Source organism: Syngnathoides biaculeatus, chromosome 8, assembly GCF_019802595.1.
Source record: "Syngnathoides biaculeatus isolate LvHL_M chromosome 8, ASM1980259v1, whole genome shotgun sequence".
Lineage (NCBI taxonomy): Eukaryota > Metazoa > Chordata > Actinopteri > Syngnathiformes > Syngnathidae > Syngnathoides > Syngnathoides biaculeatus.
This window is the reverse complement of record NC_084647.1, coordinates 28461423-28488715: the sequence shown is the minus strand read 5'-3', so window position 1 is coordinate 28488715 and position 27293 is coordinate 28461423. Positions and strand designations below refer to the sequence as shown.

The 27293-nt window shown below is 44.9% G+C and overlaps 1 long non-coding RNA gene across 1 annotated transcript; it reads right to left on the bottom strand.

Moving 5' to 3' along the window:
• Nucleotides 1-6598: 6598 nt before the first annotated feature.
• LOC133504852 (uncharacterized) lies at nucleotides 6599-7467 on the bottom strand. The gene is made up of 2 exons (XR_009796092.1): nucleotides 7049-7467; nucleotides 6599-6763 (listed from the first exon to the last, which is right to left on the bottom strand). It is a non-coding gene; the product is annotated as an uncharacterized LOC133504852 (long non-coding RNA).
• Nucleotides 7468-27293: the final 19826 nt, after the last annotated feature.

The window sequence follows — 27293 nt, the reverse complement described above, 5'->3', positions numbered from 1 at the left end:
GGTGTGGTCAGGACTGTAAATACCAGGAAGTTTGCTGACCCAGACAGAGGGCCGGAGAAGGTACTGAAAGCCTGTGCTTATCAGCTGACGGGTGTTTTCACAAAAATCTTCAACAGATCCCTGCAACAGTCAACCATTCCCTCCTGCCTGAAATCTGTAACAATCATCCCCATCCCAAATAAAGCTGCCGTTGACCATCTAAATGATTACAGGCCTATTGCAGTCACACCTATGATCATGAAGTGCTTTATTTTGTGCTCCTTCGTCTTTGTGGTGTTCAGTGTAATGTTTTTTGCAGAACACCACTTTGACAATTTACCAATCTCGTCTCTGTAGGTATATTATTCTCCTTCTGAGATGAGCCCGATCACAGTGGTGTCATCACCAAACTTGAGGGTACCTATGCGAGGATCCTGTTGATGGACTTCAGCTCTGCGCTTAACACAATCATCCCTGAACTCCTCCCCTCCAAACTTCTCCAGCTCAGCGTCTCACCTGCCATCTCCCGGTAGATCTACCGTTAGATGAGCAGGACACAGGAGGTGAGGGTGGGAGACACCACCTCATCCACGCACACTACCAGCACTGGTGTACCCCAAGGTTGTGTCCTGTCCCCTCTGCTCTTCTCGCTCTACACGAACCATTGCATATCGTGCCAAGCAAAGGTTGGTTTTAAAAAATGCAAAAGCGTTACCCCCTCAGAAGCGTGCGACAATATGGTATGACCTGTTAAGTTTAGCAATTGTGATGACAGCGTTATGTCCTTGTACAGAGTATTGGGTTAAATTGATTAATTGTACATCAAGTTATCTCATATTTGCTGTCTTGTTTTGCTTTTAATGCAAATTGCAATGCTTAATATGCTTGAACAATATGATGCAACAAAAAAGCACATTACATTGCGTCCAAAGCACCACTCGACCGAGAGGAGACGTTACAAGAGTGAGGTGGAGATGACATCACCGGGTTTATCGGGAGCGTTTGGTGCCCTACAACCCATCAGTGGAGGAAGTGCCAGGAGTCGCATTTGCTTTGTATATCGACTCACGCTTGTTTCGTCTGTCACGTTTGCTGTGTTTGTTAGGTTTTGGTCAGCTCTAAGGAAATAAAAAAAGAGGACACGTGGAGATTTGGCCAGATCGGGCTGGAGATGGTGAGAGACGCATCCCGCATTCTCCTTGCCAGCAAAAGTTGCTCTTGTTGGAGGAGGGGATGTCACAACGGGGTGACGAAGTTGACGTCACAACGGTGAGACTGAAGTGATGTCACAAGAGTGGGCAAAAGTGACGACACGTCTACAACGATCTACAATATACAACTTCCTGACATAGGACACAGCAAGTGAGGCTGGGTGACACCACCTCATCCACAGGCACTACCAGCACTGGAGCACCCCAAGGTTGTATCCTTTCTCCTCTGCTCTTCTCGCTCTACATGACCCATTGCACCTCGTGGCATCCGGCTGTCAAACTCCTGAAGTTCACAGATGACATCACGGTCGTCGGCCTCATCAAAGATGACGACATGTCTGCGTATCCACAGGAAGTGATGAGATTGGAGCTTTGGTCTGGCCAACACAACCTGACTTTAAACACTCAAAAGACTCTATAGATGATTGTGGACTTCAGGAGGCATCCTTCACCACAAATGCCCGTGACACTGTCCATCTGTCCCATGTCAACTGTTGAGACCTTCAAGTTCTTGGGAATTGGGAAAAATTGGGATTACTATTTGCTATAAATCATTAAAAAATCATAAAATGTGATTTCTGGATTTTTTCTTTTAAGATTATCTCTCTCACAGTGGACATGCACCTACAATTAAAATTTCAGACCCCTCCATGATTTGTAAGTGGGAGTACTTGCAATATAGCGGGGTGTTCAAATTCTTATTTTCTTCACTGTAAATCAGGCTTATTGAACTTATGGGTCATTTGAAATTTGATATGGTCTGCCATATTTTAATATTTTAATTTGATGTATGTTTGCTGTAGTCATTAAAATCATGGGGGTACAAAACGCCATACAATAAAAACTTTGTCCAAGTGTACATCCCATAAATAGCTGCTCACACATGTACACAAAGGATCTACTGGCCTATACCAAAAGCTAAACCTCAAAAGAATGCACCAAACAATGGCACTAGATTACTATTTGCTATAAACCTTTAGAAGCAAGAAGAGCTTCAAAACGTATCTCTTAAAGCCAAAAAAATGAAAAGTGGCTGTTGAAAACAAGCAATTCCACATAAAATGACTATAATTTCAATTTGATGGCATGTGTGTGTTTGTGGTTATCAATAAAATCATGGTGATAGAAAACCATGTATGTTGACAACTTCATTTCACTGGACATGCTGCGAGTAGCTGCTTAGCACATGTGCACAAAGGAGCGACTGGCCCACACCCAAATAAATAAAAAAATAAATCCATCCATCCTTCCATTTGTACCATTTTTCCTTAAACATAAAAAAAATGCACTGAACGCTATTTGGTCTAAACCTTAGGAAAGAAGACAGGCTTTGTCAGATTCCGCTTATCCGCAGGACTAATCGGGAGAAATGTCCTGACCGACTCTCCAGTTAAAGGGTTAAGCTGCCCCTTTACCCCAGCCGACTCTAACGCCGTGCGTGCAGGAGGACGGGAGCTCCTTAAGACGGTGTCGAGATGAATTTGCCTAGGTGTACTAACTGCCTTGAGTTTTGCAGAGCCAATCCGGTCTGCCCTCACTTATCAGCCCTTGTCGAGTAACCTTTGAGAGTACCAAGGTGACAAAAGTGATCGCTCCACTTTTACAGCAGCTTCATCTCTTATGAATCAATTGAACTAGTCATTGACCGAGTAAATTTAACAATCCTTGTTAGGATCGTACGGATTTGTTTTATCTTAAACCGGAGATTATCAATGAGTGACTGATTAAAATTGAATTTTACGCCTAAATGATGTTAGTGTCGTTGACAGTCGATCTTTAATGAGGTAGAATGGTAATAATGAGACAACTCAAGATAAGAATGACAAAGATAGTTGAAGATGGAAATTTTAAGAATTTAATAAAATGATAAAAATTGTTCAGATAACATTCATTACTCGACAGTCATTCCCACCAGACGTGGGGTATGGTTGTGATGTTAAGGCAAAATTCGATGTTAAATGAACATAAACCAATAAAAGTAAAAAATTATTAAAATGATAATACTGATGGTAAGTAGGATGAGATAAATGATAAAAAATAGTAAAAAGCAATATAAATGAAGTGAGATTCAAAGCATTCAAAACCATCAGAAATTAGGGAAAATTGACATTTGTGAGTGAGCCTGTTGGGGACGATCAAGTCCTACATAGCTCGAAGCCTAATTTAGCAATAAGGATTTTCGGGATTAAGGATAAATTGACAAGCCAACTTGTCCTTTATAGGTAACCACGTAATATTGCTGGTATTATGCTGCCATTACCTTATTCCACTGGGGCCTCCACTCCCTGAGAAGGGTTGCGTCAGGAAGGGCATCCGGCGTAAAAATTGTGCCAAACATATATATGCGTTCATCTGAGATGACACGCTGTGGTGACCCCGAAAGGGACAAGCCGAAAGAAACACACACCTTATTATAGTAGTTGTTTTACTTGCGCCCAATCTTAAATGGAGTCGTTAAAAATTAAGCATTCCAAATTGCTGGAAAACTTCTTCCCGCCAGCTTGCCAGACGACTAATACACCTATAGAAAGACCTTGTCTCTTTGTCAGCGAGAACCGAACAAAAAGCCCCGGACTTCAGTATCCAAGGTTTTTTATAGTTTTTTGGTGGAACATTCTGGAAAATGTTGGCTGAATCCACGCCTAGTGGGAATGGCTCACTTGGTTTATCCTATTAGGCCCCTTTCACCATCCCTGGCTTGACTTGTCACGCCCTTCTTAGCTTCACCCAATTTTGTCATTTTCCCTTTAATCAATAAATGCATCTTTAAAAATGTAACCACAAAGTCGCGTTCGGTTTCACCCTAGTTTTTGAGCAATAGCATAAATGTATCAACATTCTTGTGAATAAAATTCTTTCATGCATTCTCAGGCTTGTTTTAGTTGGTTGCTCATCATGTCTTGCCTTGTCTAAGAGAGACAGTCATACACAGGTTATATTCTTTTCACAAAGCTGTTTCAAAGCATCGTATTTTCTGCTAAAAGTTTAATGGAAAAACAGTTTAAATCAATTTCTGCTTGAAGACATCCTGTGTGGTGATTCGAGTGTGATGGGCTTCCTGTTGAGTAACTCAACGCTGCAAACGTGTTGAAAAACCGTTGGGTGTGACCCGGCAGCTGCATCCTGTTGATGTCTTCATGTCAAAAACAAGATGTGAATACAAAGATATGACAATAATTGGGTTCTTAAGGTTGCTAACCCCGATATATGTATGTAACACAAAGATATGAAAAATAATCAGGTTTACATCAGGTAAGTGACTTTGGTATACGTATGCAATGCAGTGAGATGCTAAGTGGGTAGGCTATGTTTATCAGAGAGATCTTTGCCGTGCTGGTGACCCAATCAAGTATAATGTTGTTTGGCGACATCTGATGTTCAATTTGAGAGTTGGTGCTAGGGTTCAGCTCAACACATGAACCCAAGCCATACAAACCAATTGCTTATCAATTCGCTCCATTGCTATTTGTGGCATGGCAACTACTTGACAGCTTCAAAATATATTTCTTAAAGCCAAAAATACCAAGAATGTATGTTGAAAACTAACAATTTCAAACAGAATGGACTGATAATTATTTATAATTTGCTTTGCAAACATTACGTAGTTTAGTATTAGTATTATCTTTATGATATGGATAACAGACTTTTTACAAAATTGGAAATAGTAAACTTTTTCTGTCATAGATGAAGTGATGATTCACAATATAAACACCTTGTCACTAACTCAAATAAAAAGTGCCTCTCTCAAACATGGCTCTCACCCAAATTTGTCTTTTTTTTCTTGTTAATTAAACGTGATGGACTGCTTCCAAAACCGGAGCATGGGGAGTCAGCAGGAGGTGTTGGCCAAATGATGAAATTGTAAATATGCAAGAGAAATTGTGTTTCCAATCCATAAATCAGTGTTATTTTTTTCAAGATTCAAACACAGATTCAGATGTTTACAGGCCTTTGAATGTTGCTTTAAATTCGAAGCAATAGTTTTCTTTATTGCAAAAGTTCTGACTATGATGAGTTCACCCGGGGCGCAAAAATGTAAAAATTTGTGTTTGTTGATCTTTGCTTCAGTATCCCCACGGTGTAATATATACAGATGGTGGAAAGCACTCTGTGAAGACATCCATGGGTGGGTGAGGATCTGGAAGATGTGGAAATCATGACCAAGCAGTCAAGAGTAGCATCCCTGAAAAAAATTCCAAATACACACCCACGTGCACACACACACACACACACACACACACACACCTAACCCTAACCACAAGCATAAGTACTGTAGTATCTCAGTACCAAACTCAAATATTCAGTGTGTGTAATGATGTGAAATGACACGGGGAAAAGTATTATTGAATACACCAACTGCAAACCCTAACCCTGTTTGCAATGACAGCTTCAGGATGCCTCATGTATGGAGAAACATGTGATTTTGGCGCGTTCTTTCACACAAGCCATCATCAAATCATAAAGGTTCCCAGGGCTTCTTTTATGGACCTTGAGTTTCAGTTATTTCTGTAGAGTTTTGATTGGATTCACGTTAGGTGACTGGTAGGGCCATTTAAGAAGCTTTTTTTTTTTCTTTGAAACCAATTGAGAGTTACCTTGTCAGTCAGTTTTGGATTATTATCCTGATAAAATGACCACACTTTTATCATTATCATCATCCTCGTAGATTGCAGCATATTTCTGTCAAGATTGTCTCGGTACATTTGCCCATTTCTCGTTCCTTCAGTAATGTAAAGTTTACTAGTACTATTTGCTCGCAAATTCACACCATCATGTTCCAACCTCCAAACTGAATTGTTGGTATGGTGTTTACTGGGTGATGTGCAGTGCCATTTCTCTTCTAAATGTGCTGTACAGTGTGGCATCCAAATAGTTTAATTTTACTCATCAGACAAAACTATGTTCTCTATATTAATTGAGTTTTTTTTTTTTTTTTTAAGCAATGGGGTCTTGTTTGGTGATCGTGCATACAGGTCATGTTGGAGGAGTGCATTGCTTGTGGTGTTTCAGCACAGCCTTGTATTATTTTGGTGGGCTTATTTCCTGCACCACACTGCTAGTTGTTTGCTTTATTGTTTCAGAGTGGGCTGGGTAGCTTCTGGAGGGAAACGCATTCTTGTGCACCTGCCATCAATCCATAATCACCAGGGTTTAATAAGCCTGCCAATGGACAAGCAGACACCAAATGATATTTGCTTCCACCAGTGGTACTTTGGCCTCCACGCCTGTGGCTTTATCCACCTTTCTGAGAAGGTGTCCCTGTGTTTTACTTCAGCAGTGCTTTGCAAATGTTACGTCGCTCTATCCTTCGTCCAGCCTGGCTCCATCTTGTTCCAGTACCAGAATGTTTAATCAATAGTACAGGATTTATACTTTGCCCACTTGAGACAAAAATTCCACTATGAGTGTCTAGTTTAACAATAACAAAAAAATAACATTTTTATTGCAGTACAAAAAGTCACAAACAAAGCAAACACGTGGTCTCCTCATGTAGCACCGAATGCCCACGACGCCTTGTTTTGCATTCACTTTTGGTGCACTGCTGTGACATCACTTCTGTTCTGCTGGGGCAGCTGTGTGGGAACCAGAATGTTTTATCAACAGCGCAGCATTTATAGATTCCCACTTGAGACAAAATTTACAACACGACAAGTGTCTAGTTAAACAATAACAATAAAATAACTTTTATTGCAGTACAGAAAGTCACAAACAAAGCTAACGCGAGTTAAGAGATAACTTTGGACAATTAATCCATTTGCTCCTACACCCTGTACAAGGACATAACGCTGTCAATGCAATTCCTAAACTCCACAGTTCGTACCATATTGTCGCACGCATTTGAAAATTTTCAAACCAACCTTGGCTTCCCAAAAGCCTTGTTCTCGAGGGGTTGAATGCTTCATTGCAGCTTTAGGTTGATGTTTACCACATCATTCTTTATGTGGCATACAGCTGATTCAGTCACACCATCATGGCGCCACAAAAGTGTAACTTCTGCTGTCTTTGATCATATCCAAGTTTCACTTTTTTGCTGATCCATCAGCTCCCTCCCCTCCTCTTCCTCATTGTGACCGGGCCGTTTTTTTTATGTTTTTATTTATTTATTTTTTGCAATCCGCTGTCCACAAAACCAAGGCAGCTTCATTTTCAAGCAATCCTCTAATTTTGCATCATTCTCTTCAATTTGGGTGTTCCGGCAGCAGCTTTAAGATCAAGCAGGATCGCTTTGGATGCATTTTGAACTAGAAAAGACATCTACACGGAATCAACAGCCATGTAAAATGGTGCATTGGAGAAGAAGGGAGGGAGAAAGGGAGATGCTGGGTGGAGCTTCGATGATGCAGCCAATCAGCTTCAAAATGCGGACCTTGCATTTTTTATGGAGAGGGTGGGGCTTCTTAAAGTGATATAGTACGTACTGTGAGTTGATCTGTCTTGTTGTTGTTTTTTTTGGGGGGGGGCATGCATTGAATCTGCAATTGGTGATCTGTGAAATAGAGAGGGATTACTGTATTTTAAAGGTAGAGCTGGCTAGGAATGTCGTAAGAGAGTCCCAGTTCGAGTGATGAGGCTGAAACTTGAAATTAAGTGTTTTATGTATGGGTTGTTTTCACGTGACGTCACCCGTTGTGCTGCCTCGGACGGCAGCCATTTCTTTTTTAAATCCCTGAGCTCGTTACTCATACATACGCAAGGTGGACGACATTATGTTTCTAAATGCATTTATTGAAGACGCAACCAACAGCTAGCCCAGACTGACTACTAACCTAACTGGCATAGACATATCATGGGACTCAGCACTGCATCACAAAGACAACGCATATTTAGGGAGTTCCTGGTTACGTTTAGCTGTGTTAAGATCTCCTAGAATAATGAGCGGCTAATATGGGTGGTGTTTTTTTCCAATCTCGTTTATTTGCTTGGCGAGCTTTATCAGCGTGGCGGTCATGCTAGCTCGAGTGGCTTGAGGCAGAATGTAAACCCCGACTAGGATAAAAGATGTGAACTGATGCAAATAAAACGGCTTACAGTTCAAAAACAGCGACTCTAAAAGCGGCCTCCAGTGTGTGCTGAGCTCCGTAACATCCATGCACCATTCTTCATTGATATAAAAGCATATTCCACCGCCTTTTGTTTTCCGTGTCAGCATACAGGTAAGTCCCCATATAAAAACTTACGTGTATGCTAACACGGAAAATGAAAGGGGATGGAATATAATTTTATCGAGGCAAACTCAATTTTTTTCAAAAAGTAAAACCTGTATATTAGTTCACCACAAGCAAAGCAAAATGTTTATTTGTTTAAAATTTGATGACAATGGCAGAATGACAAAAGAATAAACAAATACAGTATTTCACAATTCTCCAATCTTTCAAGTGATGAACAAAACAAAACAAAAAAAGGATCTTAACTGTAAAGTTTGCCTTATGAAAAGAGGTTTAGGGTCAATCAAGCTTCTTAGCTCGACGACACGATCAGCACAATGGAGGGTGAAGCATAGCAGCGTCGGACACTCGTCCACAAAGCCATGTCTCCGTGAAGCACAGAGCCGCAGAACATCCAAAGTCTTTGCAGGTTTTAATCAGAAGCTTAAGTTCATCCGTTTTATTGGCTAGGGAGCGTAAGTTCGAAAGATGGATCATCGGAAGCGTTAGACGATGTCCCCGCTTTCGAAGGCGAACTTGCATCCCAGATCACGAGCCTCTTCATCGTGAGGCTTTGAAGAGCGCGCCGACTAGCAACTTTGGAAAAAGCTTCAGCGAATTGGCGAGAGTTGTCGAAAAAAAAAGTCTGAAAAGTCAGGAGAAGGCTCTCTGATGGTTAGCAAGTCCTCTCTTGTGTACTTGAGTCCCGAGACGCCCGTGAAACACTAAAAAACAAACAGCAACAGAGAGCATTCCAGAGGCTTCCACATTGGTAGGTGTTAGGTAGGGAGGTTAAATCTTGGTGCGCAGTGGTGTATGGGTCATTAAAGCAAAAAATGTGACGTCAGTGAAAACAACCCATAATGTGGCTATGCCCAACAAGTAGGATGACCTAGAGGTGAAAGGGAAATTCTGGAGGATAAAATGAAGTAAATGAAGTAGTTCTGAGTATCCCAGAAACAGAGAGTTGTAATTGGTGCAGATTGTAATTGTCAAGCTGATTAAGGAAACCAGGGCAATGAAGACGTTATGGGTAAGTACGGCATCCAAAAAATGAACTTTTAGGGATAGGTGGAAGCAGACTTTGCAAAAAGGATGGAAATGTCAGTAGTGAACACTTTTTTCCAGAAGTGGCAGGAACATCGGGTGACCGACAAGTGTGGAGGGAGAAGCATGCAGGTAGAATGCATTTTGTTCAAATGATGTATTCTATAAGAGGTTACTGACTGCAAGGTAGCGGTGAGGCAGGCTCGTGGAGCACAGGAGGACTGGACCACTATAGCCAAGGTGATCAGAGAGAGAGGCAGCCTTGCGATAGGAAAGGGGAGAAGGAGACTTGGTGTGGGAAGAAGTCATACAGGGAAAGAGTTTGGCGAAGAAGTGGGACATAGAGGACTAATAGTGTCGTGCTCCTGGATTCCAGCCAGGGCTGGGCGTGGCCAGCTAATCTGAAGATGCACACCTGCGCCTCATGACCTTTGATTAGACCCAGTACATATAGGACCCGGGGGACGACAGATACTCTGCTAGATCGTTGCTCTTCATGACTCGTTCCCGCACTCCTGCTTTCTCGACTTCTGACCTCCGTGCACCGACCCACGCCTGTTCGTTGACCACCCTCGTAAGCCCATTCGAACTGGGACTACGAATTGTTTGGACTGTCTACCTGATCTCAGACCTCAGACCGAATAAAGGTTTCCTCTGTACTGTCTGCTGTCTCTGGAGTCGTGCATTTGGGTCCACCCTTGAGCCCCGCATCGTGACAGAACGATCTAGCCCGAACATGGACCCAGCCGACTCTGAAGCCATTCGCCGTGCGCTGCAAGTGCACGGCAAACGCCTGGGTGAGCAAGAGGCTGCTCTCCAGGGTATGACTCACCAGATCCAGGAGCTCTGCACCCAGCTGGAGCCGTGGCTAGCCTCCCAAGCTAGCGCGGCCACTCCTGTGCCTTTCCGTGCCACCATCACTCCGCTCTCTCGACCAGAGCGGTTCTCAGGCGACTCCGGTAACGTCAAGCCCTTCCTGGCCCAGTGCGATCTCCACTTTGAGCTGCAAGCGTCCGCTTTTCCCACAGACCGCTCCTGGATCGCCTTCGTCATTTCCCACATGACAGGGAGGGCGGAGGCATGGGCCACCGCCGAGTGGAGCCATAACTCGGAGACCTGCCGCTCATGGGCGAGCTTCGTCTGCGCGCTCACCCAGGTGTTCCAGTACGCGGCTCCGGAACGCCAGGCGGCGTCCTCGCTCATGACAATTCGCCAGGGATGTCGCCGCGTGTCCGACTACACCATTGAGTTCCGGATTCGGGCTGCCGAGAGCCGCTGGAATGAGGAAGCCCTCCATGACGCGTTTTACGAGGGACTGTCCCCACAGATCCGTGGCCACAAGGTGGCCACGGATCTTCCACCTTCGCTTAACTCCCTCATCGCATTGGCCCTCAAGGTGGACCAGCGCCTCACCGTGCAGAGACAGATGGAGGGCCTGAGGGAGGAGGAGAGGGAGAGTCGCAGTCCGGTTGCTTCCGCTTCCCGGCCACCCGTGTTGTCAGCTTCATCGGAATCCACGCAAGTGGAGGGCCTTGGCGGCTCAGCGGAGGAGCGCTTACGTCGGCGACGAGAGGGACGCTGTTTTTACTGCGGGCGTTTGGGACACTTGATCTCCCGCTGCCCGACTCGACCATGGCACTCTGACATCAGGATCTCTGCTCCGGTGAGTGTGCGGTACACCGCGGCGGGGTCAGGGAGGTCCCTTCTTCACCTCACCTTGGGAACGGACTCCCGTTCATGCACTGTGACGGCTTTCATAGATTCTGGGTCGGAAGCTAACCTGATAAATCCCCGCGTGGTCAAGGAGCTGGGGGCAGCAACCTTCCCCACGCAACGGTTTCGTCACGCCTATGCCGCCAACGGCAAGTTCCTTTGTCGGGTTACACATCGCACTCAGACGTATGAGCTTTCCGGACGCTCACTCGGAGCGTATTAGCTTTCATGTCTTCGACGCACGTAGTAGCGACATCATCTTGGGCAGCCCGTGGCTCAAAGAACATAATCCACACATAGATTGGACCACGGGTCAGATCAAGACTTGGGGAGAGGACTGTCTCAGTCGCTGTTTCGCTGTCCAGAGAGACAGGGGTATTCAAGTTGCGCTGGTTCGGCTAACAGAACCTAGTACCGCCCTGGACCTGACCGCAGTGCCCTCCTGCTACCATGACCTACGGGAGGTCTTCTCTGAAGCTAAAGCAAAGTCTCTGCTGCCACATCGGTCATACGACTGCGCGATTGAACTCCTGCCAGGCACCTCTCCTCCCAGAGGGTAACTGTTCTCTTTAACAGGACCAGTGCATCAAGCCATGAGGGACTACATCGAGGACTCGCTGGCAGCCGGACTCATTCGCCCCTCATCCTCACCAGCCGGTGCGGTTTTTTTTTTTTTGTCAAGAAGAAGGACTCCACGCTGCGACCCTGCATCGACTACCGAGGACTGAACGACATCACAGTCAAGAACAGGTACCCTTTGCCACTTATCTCTACAGCATTCGAACTCCTCCAGGGAGCCCGGATCTTCACCAAGCTCGACTTGCGCAGCGTTTACCATCTGGTGCGGATTCGGGAAGGGGATGAGTGGAAGACGGCGTTCAACACCCCCACAGGGCACTATGAGTACCTTGTGATGCCCTTTGGACTGACAAACGCTCCGGCCGTCTTTCAGAACTTCATTAACGACGTGCTTCGGGAGTTCCTGAACAGATCTGTCTTTGTTGACCTGGATGACATTCTCATCTTTTCAGCAGACCTAACCACTCACATTCAACAAGTCAGAGAGGTGCTCCGGCGTCTGCAGCAGCACCAATTATACGTGAATATGGATAAGTGTGAGTTCCATCGGGCATCCGTGTCCTTCCTGGGCTTCGTCCTGGCTGAGGGAGAGATATGGATGGACCCCGGGAAGGTCGACGCGGTGCTGCGGTGGCCTACCCCCACCAACAGGAGGGACGTGCAGAGGTTTTTGGGATTTGCCAATTTCTATAGGAAATTCATAAGGAACTTCAGTTCCGTGGCCGCTCCTCTGCATTCGCTCACCTCGCCACATACCCCCTTCGACTGGTCCGGGCCCTGCCAGGAGGCCTTCAGCAGGCTCAAGGCAAGTTTCACTACTGCTCCCGTTCTCATTATTCCGGACCCAGATAACCAGTTTGTGGTGGAGGTGGATGCATCGAATTCAGGAATCGGAGCAGTCTTGTCGCAGAGGAGTCCCAGGGATGGAAGGATCCACCCGTGTGCGTTCCTGTCTAGAAAGTTGACCCCGGCAGAGAGGAACTACGACGTGGGAGATAGGGAACTGCTGGCGGTCAAGAGCGCGTTGGAGGAGTGGCGGCACTGGCTGGAGGGCTCGCAAGTACCGTTCGTTGTCTTCACGGACCATAAGAACCTTGAATACTTGAAGTCTGCGAAGAGGTTGAACGCCCGTCAGGCCAGGTGGGCCCTATTTTTCACCCGCTTCCACTTTAAGGTGTTTTTCCGCCCAGGCTCCAAAAACGGCAAGCCGGATGCACTCTCGCGGATCCACGAGGGAAGGCGCACGGATTCAGACACCGCTACTATCCTGCCAGCGGGGTGGTTCGTGGCCTGTTTCACCTGGGCGATCGAGTCGCGGGTGAAGGAGGCCCTGGGAGAGACACCGCCACCCGCTGATTGTCCGTCGGGCCGTCTTTACGTCATCCCATCTCTGCGGGGAGACGTCATCAACTGGGCCCATACCAACAAGACGGTCTGCCACCCGGGTATGGCGAAGACACGTTCAGTGGTCAAACAAAGGTTCTGGTGGCCTAACCTCAGCAAGGACGTAAGGGAGTTCGTCAACGCCTGCCCGGTGTGTGCTGCCAATAAGACTTCCCGCCTACAGCCTGTTGGTGAGTTGCAACCCCTGTCCATCCCCTTTCGTCCGTGGTCACACATCGCGCTGGACTTCGTCACCGTCCTGCCGCCTTCACAAGGGAACACAGTGGTGCTGTCCGTAGTGGACCGTTTTTCCAAGATGGTCCACTTCGTGCCGCTTCCGAAGATCCCGTCGGCCAAGCAGACAGCCCAGTTGGTATTAGACGAGGTCGTCCGTTACCACGGCCTATCCCAGGACATCGTTTCGGACAGGGGTCCGCAATTCAGCGCCCGTTTTTGGAAGGAGTTCTGCAACCTCATCGGCGCTTCAGCAAGTCGGACATCGGGTCATCACCCAGAGTCTAATGGCCAGACTGAGAGGATTAACCAGGAATTAGAGACCGGTCTTCGATGTCTGGCATCCAGGGACCAGAGCACGTGGAGCCAGCACATCAAGTGGGTGGAGTATGCCCACAATTCTCTACCCTCCGCTTCAACAGGTATGGCTCCACTCCATGTCGTGCATGGCTATCCTCCGTCCCTGTTTCCTCCACTGGTCACAGACTCCGCAGTTCCGTCAGCCCTGGCCGTGGTGCGACGCTGCAAACGGACCTGGGAAGCAGCTCGGAGGACACTGCTGCGCATGAGCAGCGCCTACAAGGCCGCAGCAGACCGCAAGAGAAGGGCCGCACCAGAGCTCAGAGTGGGACAGCGAGTGTGGCTCTCCACCAAAGATCTCCCGCTGCGGACGGAATCCCGCAAACTTGCTCCCAGGTTCGTTGGCCCGTTCCCAGTTTCCAAAGTTATTAACCCGGTCGCCGTCTCGTTGAAACTGCCCAGGTCGATGAGGGTGCACCCTACGTTCCACGTCAGCAGACTTCGCCCGAATCGCACGTCGTCGCTGGCTCCTCCGCTCAAATCCCCCCCGCCCCCCGCATGGTCGACGGTGGGTTGGTGTATACTGTGCGCCGGTTGCTGTCTTCCCGTCGCAGAGGAAGGGGTGTCCAGTACCTGGTGGACTGGGAGGGATATGGCCCGGAGGAGCGCTCTTGGATAACCTCCCGCTTCGTCGTGGACCGCTCCCTCATCAGGGACTTTCACGCGGCTCACCCTGATGCTCCTGGGCCGTCCAGAGCCGGCCGTTGAGGGGGGGGGGGGTACTGTCATGCTCCTGGATTCCAGCCAGGGCTGGGCGTGGCCAGCTAATCTGAAGATGCACACCTGCGCCTCATGACCTTTGATTAGACCCAGTACATATAGGACCCGGGGGACGACAGATACTCTGCTAGATCGTTGCTCTTCATGACTCGTTCCCGCACTCCTGCTTTCTCGACTTCTGACCTCCGTGCACGACCCACGCCTGTTCGTTGACCACCCTCGTAAGCCCATTCGTACTGGTACTACGAATTGTTTGGACTGTCTACCTGATCTCAGACCTCGGACCGAATAAAGGTTTCCTCTGTACTGTCTGCTGTCTCTGGAGTCGTGCATTTGGGTCCACCCTTGAGCCCCGCATCGTAACAAATAGAGGAGAAAGGAATACATTGAGATGTGACGTAGGGCAAAAGTGGAGGTGGCAAAGGCTAAACAAGAGGCATATGACGACACGGTTGGACACTAAAGAAGGGGGGAAAAAAGTTGCCCAGACAGAGGAAAAGAGATAGGAAAGATGTGTAAGCAGTTTAGGACGATTAAGGATACAGATGGAAATGTGTTAATTGGTGCCAGTAGTGTGCTAAAAAGAAAGAATACTTTGGTAAGTTAATGAATGAAGATAATGACAGAAGGAAGAGCAGAAGAGGCAAGTATGGTGGACCAGAAATTGGCAATAATTAGTCAGGGGGAAGTTAGAAACACATTAAAGAGGATGAAAAATGGAAAGGAAGCTGGTCCTCATGACATACCTGTGGAGGTATGAAAGCAATTTAGAGAGGTGGCTGTGGAGATTCGGGGTCAGGTATGAAGGCAGCAGAACAGTGGTGAGGTGTGCCATAGGTGTGACAGAAGAATTTAAGGTGAAGGTGGGAGTACATCAGGCATCCGTTCTGAGCCACTTCCTTTTGTTGTGGTAATGGATAGGGTGACAGATGAGGATAGACTGGAATCCCCTTGGAACATGATGTTCGCAGATGATATTGTAATGTGCAGTGAAAGCAGGGAGCAGGTGGAGGGTGGAGGCATGCACTGAAAAGTAGAGGAATGAAGATTAGCCATAATAAGAGAATATATGTGCATGAATGACGGGTGGATAGGTTACAGTGAGGCAACAGGGAGAAGAAATCATGAGGGTGGACAACTTCAAATATTTGGGGTTGATAATTCACAGCAATGGTGGGTGTGGAAAGGAAATGATGAAATGCATCCAAGATGGTCGGAACAGCTGGCAGAAGTAGTCAGGTGTGTTATGTGACTGATGAGTGTCTGTTGGGATAAAGGGTAAAATTTATAAAACAGTGGTGAAGCCAGCCATGATGTACAAATTAGAGAAAGCGGCAGTGAAGAGACAACAGGTAGCAGAACTGGTGGTGGCGGTAATGAAGATTTTGAGGTTATTTCTAGGAGTAAACAGATTGGACAGAATTAGAAATGAGTTCGTCAGAGAGGCATACAAAGCCAGATGTTTTGGAGACGAAGTTAGAGAGAGCAGACTTCGATAGTTTGGATATGTACAGAGGAGAGTGAGTATGTTGGTAGAAGGGTGATGAGGATGGAGCTCCCAGGCAAAGGAGCGAGAGGAAAACCAAAAAGAAGATTGATGGATGTTGTGTGGGGAGACATGAGGTCTGTTGGTGTTGGAGGGGGAAGATGCAGGATAGGCTTACATGAAAAAAGATGATGCACTGTGGCGACCCCTAACAGGACAGGCCGAAAGGAAAACCGAGACGAAGAAGTTGGACAGCTTGTGGTCACCTGTCCAGTACAAAAAAAAAAAAGACCAGGCTCATCAGGTGAGGGGAGCACTGTGGTGAGCCAAACTCATTCCTCCTGCTCTTCTTCCCGTTTCACTCTGTCAGACACCCGAAATCACAATTCAGACAGAGTCATACCTCGACTTAAAAATGTCTCAACTCATGAAAATATCATGTTAAGAAAAGCCTCCCCGGAAAAAAATAGTTTCTAGAAATGTAGGGATTTCAGAATACAAAAGGAAAAAAATTGTGCTGGATTCCACTGAACGTAAACATCCTCTACTGTATCTTGTTGTGTAGGTGGCGCGATAGAGCTGCTCTCCATTGGCTACTGCCTGAGCATTTTCCTGGCATCACATTGGCCTTGGAGGGATGTCAATCTTTAGCCATGATGCACTTCCTGTCTCTTTGTTTTTGTGGCACGATAGAGGTGCTCGACCTTCGGTTATCATGTAGCATCTTTCTGGGATCACATCCCTCCATTGGCTAGGAAGGACATCAATCTTTACCCGTGACAAACAGCCTGCATCTTCGTCACCGAATCCATTGCCATACACTCGCGCACCCTCGCACTGTCCAACTTCGCAGATTTACAGGGAGTTCTTAGGTTAAGATAGTCACGACCTAAAATGTTTCAACTTTACGACACCTGAGTTGTCCGCCATTAGGGCCCCAGCACCATTGTGTTTCTGCTTAGCTCATGCATACTGCTTATCTGTGTTTGTGCACTGGGACTTTACTTGCCCTTTTCACCCACATTTTCGCACATTATGGCCCAAAAGAAGAAAGTTTTTTTTTTTTTCCCCAATGCTGGTCCATCCGAGAGAAAAGCCATGACCATGGAAACAAAGCATAATGTCGGGGGAAAAAAAAAAGAAAGAAAAATCGGACCAAGGATTAACACCAATGGACATAACGGACATAAAGACTTGGGCTTCAGTTGGACGAGCGTGGCAATAATTATTAAGGACAAAGCCTGTATTTTAGTGCATGTGAAGGGTTTTGCCCCCATGAGGGATACAGAGATCACGAATCAACAAAAAAAAAAAAAATAAGCAACGTGATTCGATCGTTGCTAAAATGGAAAGATTACTTACGCTATGGATTGAAGCTCAGAATCAATGTCGGCTTAATACCAGCCAAATGTTCATTAAGGGAAAAGTCACGGCGTATTTTTTTATTCTTTGAAAGAGCAAAAAGGCAAGGACGCTGATGAGGAATTTCCCGCAAGCAACAGCTACCTGTACTTGCTTCCTTAACAATAGCTGAGCGCACCCCCCAATCCTTCATTCTTTGCCATCCCAGCCTGCCTTCAAAATGGTAAGTGAAGCATCTTATATTTTTTAATTTTTATGTATTTTAGTTTTTTTAAATGAAGTAAGAACACCCGTCCATTTTCTGAACCGCTTATCCTCACGAGGGTCATGAGAAGGCTGAAACAGTGGTCACTGGTGGTCCCAGTGGTCATCGTAAATTTTGACTTTAATGGTGAAATCCAACTTAAGTCAAAATTCGAGTTAAGTTGCTACTTTGCGAACGGCTGTCAGTCAAAGTCTGAGGACTCCCTGTATTCATCTTTTGTTTACCATTAAGCCCCAAGAAATTGATGGCCAGTGCCATTGAGACGAAAATGAGAGTTGTTTCGTCCATCAAAACAAAGCAAGAAATCGTTGAGAAATATGAAAAAGGTATGAATGCATGTGGCCTCATGCTGTTGCTCATCAGGATTTGAAGAGGATTGAAGTGGAGGTTGAACCTGAAGTTGAGGAAATTGTTTTGCTGGGAAAGGCTGAGAAGAACATCGATGAGTTGGTTCAAGAGGATTTTTCGATGTTCAGGATCACCACGAGGATCTTTTAACGGAGGAGCACCACGAGGATGTTTCGAAGGAGGATGCAATACACACGGCAATCCAGGAGCAGTTTGCGGCGTAGAGGAGGAAGCCACTATTCCATCAGCCAGAATAAAATAAGTGTTGACGAAATTCCTTTAAATTTATTCAAAAGAATCTTCCAGAAAATGTGTTAACTAGTCAAGCTATGGCTCACTTCAATGACGTTTGCCTTGCACATTTTCGCAAGATTATTAAAAGCAGTCAAAGGCAAACATCCTTGGATTGGTACTTCATGAAACATTGAAACTTAATGTTAATGTTTGTTTTGAATTCATAGTTTGTGGAATTTATTAATTTTAGTGGAATTAAGTTGTGTGAGTGCTTTCTACGTCCCGCACAATGCTCCATCACGCACCCTTCTCTTTGCATTGTTGCTCAACGCCAAAGGTAAATTAATATATTTTTTTTAATTCTTGACATCATGTACACATTGAATGCTTATTTTTGGTGGTGGTGGGTGGTGTCAGCAGACTTGGAACAGATTAGGCTATTTACATGTAAAATACAAAATACTACTTAAAAAAGATTGAAGTTACGAAAAGATTTCCAGAACGGATTAATTTTGTAAGTAGAGGTACCACTGTATTTTCACGTATTGCCTTTTCAGATTCTTGTGGATCCAGAAGCAGAGAATAACTTCAGAGACAAAAGACTTTGTTGCACAAGCAAAAATCTCCCTCAAGCCTCTAACTGCCCTGAAGGTTATACAAGCTATGGATGGGGCCACAATTCTTCAAGTGACCAACTGCACTATTCCCCTTGTGCTCACCACTGCAGGAAACAAGCATGAATCCATCCAGTTGTTTGTCATCATCTCCCCCTTGTGTCATACTACTCTAGGTCTTACTTGGTAAACGCTCGACAATCTGCTAATTGAGTGGTTGTTGGGCAAGATCTTGGTTTGGTGCACTCATTGTCACTCAGCATGCCTCGGTTTTTGCACTAACGCAAGTACACTCATACAAGAAGTCACTCACTAACCCGGAATCCCCTGACCTCTCTAAAGAGTCCTCAATGTATCAAGATTTAGCCGCTGTCTTCAGTAATGAAACTGGTCCATATCTTTCTCCCCCTCCCCGCCCCTATGGTTGTGCCATAAATCTCCTCCCGGGTCCCCCTTTACCTCCCAGCAAACTGTACAATCTGTCTCAACCTGAAAGCGAGACCATGGCAACCTACATTGTGGAGTCTTTTGATTCTGGTCTTATCCATCCCTCCTCCTCACCTGTAGGATCAGAAATTATTTTTATAGTGAAGAAGGATACTTCACTCTGAACTGGTATAGACTTTAAGGCTCTTAACAAGATAACCATTAAAGACAAGTAGCCACTGGCTCTAATAGAGCCCTGGTTCGAGCCCTTCAGTCAAGCTAAAATTTTCACCAAAATGGACCTCAGAAATGCTTATCACCGTATCCGTGGAGGTGACGAGTGGAAAACTGTTTTGAACACATCCCTTCGTCATTTTGAATACTTGGTCATGCCTTTTTTTCCCCCTATATGAATCACATACAAAGGTTTCAAATAATTAAACCGATTTTAATGTCACTCCGAGAACACCAAAGGAAATACAAAATGCACTTTTCAAATAACATTTCAATTTATTGAGGCACAAAAAAATCCAAACCTTTCGTACCCTCTGTGAAAAAGTAGCTGCTCGCTGAAACTAATAACGATTGCGCCATCCTTGGCGATTAAGGATATAGATGGAAATGTGTTAATTGGTGCCAGTAGTGTGCTAAAAAGAAAGAATACTTTGGTAAGTTAATGAATGAAGATAATGACAGAAGGAAGAGCAGAAGAGGCAAGTATGAAATATAATGAAATCAAGTATTTGGGATAATTGGTGGTGAGTCTTTCATATCATTCTGGAGGAATTGTGTCCCACTCATCTTTGAAGAATTATTTCAACTTCTCCATATTGGAGAGTTTTCTCACATGAACTGCCCGTTTAAGGTCACGCCACAGCATCTCATATGGATTTAAATCCAGACATTGACTTGGCCACTACAAAACCTTAATTTTGTTTCTTTCGACCCATTCAGAGATGTACTTGCTGGTACTTCAGATCTTTGTCTTGCTGCATGATCCAAGATCGCTTGAGTTTGAGGGTATGAACTGCTGGCTGGATGTTCTCCTTTAGGATTTTATGGGACAAAGGAGAATTCAATGTTCCATCACAGCAAGTCGTCCTGGTCCTGAGGGAGCAAAGCAGCCCTTGACCATCCCACTGCTATTCTTCACTATTAGAAATACTGGTTTAAAAAAAAAAAAAAAAAAAAAAAAAAAATTCTGTGCCAATATTTCAACACCATATGTAATGGGCTGTACACCTTCAAAAATGTTAAATTTTTGCCTCTTCAGTCCACAGAATGTTTCTGCAAAACTCTTACAGATCATCTTTATTTTTTTTTAAATAAATGTGGGACTAGCCTTTTGTATTCTTTAATTACAGCAGGAGTTTTTACTTGGAAACTCTCCCACGGATCCCATTTTTGGCCAGTGTCTTTTTTATAGTAGAATCATGAATACTGACATAAACTGAGGGCAGCAAGGCCTTCCGGTCTTTAGATGTTGTTCAAGGTTCTTTTGTGACCTACTGGATGAATCCCCGTTGCACTCATTTAAGTTAGTCGTTGACTGCTGGGAAGGTTTGCCAGTCTTCTCCTTTATAGATAAAGGCTTTGATAGTGGTTCACTGGAGCCCCAAAGCCTTGGGCATTGTTTTGTAACCTTTTCCAGACTGACTTCCAGACACTTTTTTTCCCCTCATACATTCATTTTCATTTTCTGAGCATTTCATTTCTTCTTGAATGTCTCCTGATCATGGCATGATGCATTGGTTCTTAAAGTGCCACTGACACCAAACTATATATTTTGAAATAGGTGTTATCAAAACTACACATATCCATCTTTCTAACTGTTCCTCCGCCTGTTGTCTGCTTTCACTGCAGATCACAATATCATCTGCGAACATCATGGTCCAAGGGGAATCCAGTCTAACCTCGTCTGTCAGCCTATCCATTAATACTACAAACAGGAAGGGGCTCAGCGCGGAACCCAGATGCAGTCCCCCCTTCACCTTAAATTCTTCTGACACACCAATGCCACATCTCACCGCTGTTCTGCTGCCCTCATAGATGTCATGTACAATTCTAACAAATTTCTCCGCCACACCAGACTTGTGAATGCAGTACCACAGTTCCTCTCTTGGTACTCTGTCATTGGCTTTCTCTAGGTCTACAAAGATACAATGAAGCTCCTTCTGACCTTCTCTGTACTTTTCCACAAGCATCCTCAAGGCAAATAATGCATCTGTGCTACTCTTTAGGCATGAAACCATACTTACTTACTTCTGTCATGAGTCTAACCTCCATACTCTTTCCCATAACTTCATTGTGTGGCTCATCATCTTTATTCCTCTATAGTTTCCACAGTTCTGAACATTGCCTTTGTTCTTAAACATGGGGACGAGCACAGTTTTCCACCATTCTTCAGGCATCTTCTCTCCACCTAGTATTCTATTGAATCAATTGGTCAAAATTTCCAAAGCCACCTCTCCAAATTGCTTCCATACCTCCACTGGTACGTCATAAGGACCAACTGTCTTTCCATGTTTCATTCTGTTCAGTGCCTTTCTAACTTCCCACTTACTAATCATTGCCACTTCCTGGTCATTCACCCTTGCCTCTTCGACTCGACCTTGTCTCCCATTCTCTTCATTCATTAACTTCTCAAAGTACTATTTCCATCTACTTAGCACACTACTGGCACCAGTCAACATCAGAAGGATCTTCTTATAAAGCCACTCCTTGGCTTACCTGGCTGTGTGCTTCGGGTCATTGTCATGTTGAAAGACCCAGCCAGGACCCATCTTAAATGCTCTGACTAAGGGAAAGAGGTTGTTCCCCCAAATCTCACAATACATGGCTGCGGTCATCCTCTCCTAAATACAGTCCAATCATCCTGTCCCATGTGCAGAAAAACACCCCCAAAGCATGATGCTACCACCCCAATGCTTCACAGTAGGGATGGTGTTCTTGGGATGGAACTCTTCATTCGTCTTCCTCCAAACACGTTTCGTGGAATTATGACCAAAAAGTTCCATTTTGGTCTCATCTGACCACAAAACCTTCTCCCATGACTCCGTTGTATCATCCAAATGGCTGTTGGCAAACTTAAGACGGCCTTGACATCTGCTGGTTTAAGCAGGGGAACCTTCCATGCCATGTATGATTTCAAACCATAACGTCTTTGTGTAATACCAACAGTCATGTTGGAAACGGTGGTCCCAGCTCTTTTCTTGTCATTGACCAAGTCCTGTCGTGTAGTCCTGGGCTGATTCCTCACCTTTCTAAGGATCACTGAGACCCCATGAGGTGATATCTTGCGTGGGGCTGCACTCCGATTGAGATTAATCATGATGTTTTGTTTCTTCCATTTTCTAATGATTGCTCCAGCAGTGGACCTTTTTTCACCAAGCTGCTTGGCAATTTCTCCATAGTCCTTTCCAGCTGTGTGGAGTTGTACAATTTTGTCTCTGGTGTCTTTGGACAAATCTTAGGTCTTGCCCATGTTACAAGTTTGAGTCTTACTGATTGTATGAGGTGGACAGGTGTCTTTATGCAGCTAACGACCTCACACAGGTGCATCTGATTCAGGATAATACATGGAGTGGAGGTGGATTTTTAAAAGGCAGACTAACAGGTCTTTGAGGGTCAGAATTCTAGTTGATGGACAGGTGTTCAAGTACTTATTTGCAGCTGTATCACACAAATAAATTGCTAAAAAAAAATCATACATTCTGATTTCTGGATTTTTCTTTATATAATAGATTATCTCTCCCACAGTGGACATGCCCCTACGATGAAATTTTCAGACCCCTCCATGAATTGTAAGTGTGAGAACTTGCAATATGGCAGGGTGTCCAAGTACTTACTTTCTTCACTGTACATACTATCTACTCTATGTTAAAGTTAAGGTCAAATGAAAATAATCACAAGAAACACAGTCAGCACATAAGGTACACAAATCACATATTACCTGTGTTAAAAATATAAAGGATATGGCAATTTAAAGGATATGTGGATGGAGGGGATTCAAACCACAATGGCCCTCACTAGTAGTTCAAGGTTGAGTCGACGATTGATGTTTGGTCCTCGTTGTTTCCTCTACATAGGTAATAACATTAGCTCGCTAGGCTAACTTGGGCAGATCAGCTTCAACGCGAACGATACGGGACCAATTTGTGTACTAAGATGAGACTTATAAGACGGCCCTCGTCGTATAAGTTATGAAGTTCGACGTTTCTTCAACATCCACGAATTGATCACAAACACGTTTCATTGTTAGCGAGCTAAGCTAAGGAATACTAGGCCAATAAGAACGTTTAAGTTGGCATTTCCACTCGACCAACTTCTTATTGGTACTCACTACCCTTATTGTATATGATATGTAGAGGGACGGAGGAGGAAGACTGAAGCTCCAGGGAGAAGAGATAGCTCAGGTGGATGACTTCAAATACTTGGGGTCAACAATACAGAACAATGGATAGTGTGGTAAGGAAGTGAAGAAACCGGTCCAAGCGGGGTGCAACAGTTGGCAGAAGGTGTCTGGTGCTCTCTGTGACAGAAGAGTATCTGCCAGGATGAAGGGCAAAGTTTATAAAACAGTGTTGAGGCCGGCCATGATGTACAGATTAGAGACGATGGCCCTGAAAAAACAACAGCAAGCATAACTTGAGGGAGCAGAAATGAAGATACTGAGGATCTCGCTTGGTGTGAACAGGTTGTATAGGATTAGAAATGAGCTCATTAGAGGGACAGCCAAAGTTGGATGTTTTGGAGACAAGGTGAGGGAGAGTAGACTTTGACGGTTTGGACCTGTTCAGAGGCGAGAGAGTGAGTATCTTGTTAGAAGGGTGCTGAGGATGGAGCTCCCAGGCAAAAGAGCGAGAGGAAGACCAAAGAAAAGGTTGATGGATGTTGTGAGGGAGGACATAATGACAGTGGGTGTTAGAGATGAGGATGCACGAGATAGTCTTAGATGGAAAAATGTGACACGCTGTGGAAACCCCTAACGGGACAAGGTGAAAGAAAATGACTTTGGTGTTAATACGAGTCAGAAAAAGTGAGCTGGGAGCATTATTAAAGCGCAAAGTTGCAAAAGTGTGACTCGACATCTCAGTTTTGGCCATATTGTCTGTGACGTCATGTGACATCTCGTGCATGCATCACATAGAACCCCAACATTAAAAACACGGTGTGCCAAATCCAATCGCAGATGAATGACAGCGATTTTCGAATTTTTCGTGTGCACCAGGCAGCTTCCTGGCCCGACCCACCTCCGCGTTGGGGGAAACAATGGCCTGCACGCATCGACACATTGAGAACCCCAGACTTATGTACTTTATTAAGTTATTATGAAGCAGCTCTTTTGTTACATTCTGAGAGAAGGATTATGTTGTAGGACACAGATTTCTATTCCTATAAGGACGAGGATTGCTGTCGACAGAACTTTTTGTTAATACTGCTGCTTTCGGACAGTACACGGACACCACATTGCCTTCCCGGAACATTCGCTGGAAACAACATTCGTTCGAGTTTGGTGAATATACGTCGTTTGGCTAGTTAGCTTGTCTTACACACTACTAAACTGTCTTTGTACTTCTAATTTGTTATTGTTTTGTGTTATATTGTGTTGTGTGTGATTAAACTGTTTCATATGCAATACAAGTACTTTGTTATGTTTTGCCGATTTGACCAAGGGGATTTATTCTAAAGTCACAAATAACATATACTATGAAGTGTGAGACAAATTAGTCCTCCCAACTATTATTTTTTTTAAAAGCTCGAAAAACACCTACCTGTCATTTGAAACATACAAAGCTCTTGTCCTTTGCACCCGTGCAATCCATTTTTCACGACGAATCGGGTCTTTCGGAAACATGTCAAAAGTGAATCCATCCTTCCGAGTGTTCGAGCAAAATCCAACAATATAACAAGCGGCCATTTTGCTTAACATGCAGAAAAAACAGCTAATTTCTTGCCTGTACAATAAGGCATAAACACTCGACCCCGCCACTGTAGGTGTCTGCAAAAAACTTCACTTTCTGGTTCTCGTTCAACACAAAACCCTCGAGAGACTTTTCATGGTGGGAGATGAAAAAAAAAATCGATATACGTCCAACATTCTAACGTGCTGTGAACAAACGGATGAGTCCATTCCGTCAGATTTTTTTTTGGTTAACAACATACTCAATTTTATGTTTCAGGTGTTACTGGCACTTTAAGATCTTGTAGCCTACTTCACATTCTCTGACAGATTCTATTTCGATGATTTCTTGATTCAACAAGTATTGTGGTAATCAGGTTTGGGTGTGGCTTGTGAAACTGAACTCACATTTCCCAAAGGTGTAATTTTTATGTGGGAACTGCATGTTGTATTTCCTACTTCGCGGTTTTTCACATTTCGCGAGGGGTTCTGGTGCCCATTAACCCCAAAAAACAAGGTTTATTGTACACACACGCACACACATGCACACACACACACAGACAGATCCACACACACACACGCGCACACACACACACTACCTCACATGGAAAAAAATGTACTTTCAGACAGAATTGTTTTATCAGCCTGTTAATTCTTGTTTTGGTGTTTTTGTTTTGTATTTATGTGTGGGGCCATTTTTTTTCTAGATAGATAAAGTGAAATATACATATATATATATATATATATATTGGGTCGCAGGGAGTGCTGGAGCCTATCCAAGCTGACAACGGGTCGGAGGCGGGGTACACTCTGAACTGGTTGCCAACCAATTAGAGGTCACATAGAGACAAACAGCCCCACTCACGATCACACCTTGTGGAAATTTAGACCGTCCAATTAATGTTGTTTTTGGGATGTGGGAGGAAACTGGAGTGGTCGGAGAAAACCCACGCAGGCATGGGGAGAACATGCAAACTCCACACAGGCGGGTCCACGATCAGACCTGTGAGTCCAACGTTTTCCACCTGAGCCACCATGCTGCCCAATATATATATATATAGATATATAGATATATATATCTATATATATATATAGATATATATATATATATATTAACCATCACCCTCACTAAGGTCATCTTTGGTGGCATGTGCACATGCATTTGATCCTTTCTCTCTGCACATAACGGTGTTCTCGTGTTTTTATGGGGGGGGGGATTGAGTGTGTCTGTCTCCATCACATAGTCACACCCTGCTGCATAAATATCCCAAAGCATTTCTGCTTGATATTTGCAGAATGTTATTTTTTAACCAAAATCCAGTGATTGCGGAAGTGCTCTGCGACTGTGGTCTGCATAGGAGGCCAGCCCAAACCCCAACCCTCACTCCCTCACCCATAACACAGTGGAAGCGCCATGAGAAGATCAGAAGCAGGCAGGACAGGGGCAAGTGGGGAGGTGTCCAAGCTAGGTTAATAGCTCACCTGCACCGCCCAGCTCTCACTTCCATCATCCTGGCCAACGTATACTCGCCAGACAACAAGATGGACTATATTCATTTACTTCGCACATCATCAAAAAGCGTGAGTGGTGTGTCTTTGCTTTCATGGAAACATGGCTCAATGATAGCTTCCCGAACCACCCCATTCAAGCTGGGCCAGGTAACGTTACCGGGCAGAAAGAGCCCTTGTTGAGGGAGGGAAAGCTCATGGTGGGAGGCTTTGTGTTTATAGTGATGTCTGGTCCCACGACACAACAGTGGTTTGTAAACACCATTCACCACTGCTGAGCGTTACTGTACGAACTCAGTCAGCTCATCAGTGAGCAGCAGATCTCGCACCTTGATGCCTTACTCAGCCTGGCTAGGGATTTTAACCACAGCAACCCCAAGACCCTGTTTACACAACTTCATGGACATGTTAAATTTTCCACAAGAGGGGACAACATCCTGGAAAATGATTACACAACTTACAAAGAATCTTAAAAAGCTCTCCGCCCACCTAGGAGCCTCAGAGCACACAACTGTTATGCTAATGACTACATACAGATGCTGGTTAAGGTGACAAAGCCAGCCACAAAAATCCACGCACAACAACATTACAGACCCCCAGGAGTACATAGAGACCGTCACTGCCTACATGTGGAAGCAGATGGATGACGTTAGGGTCTCCAGAACCATCTCCATCAGGAACAATCAAAAGCCATAGTTGACAGGGGAGGGCCATAGGCTCCTGAAGGCCTGGAAGGCTGGCTTCAAAGCTGGAGACAAGGTGTGCCTAAGGACACC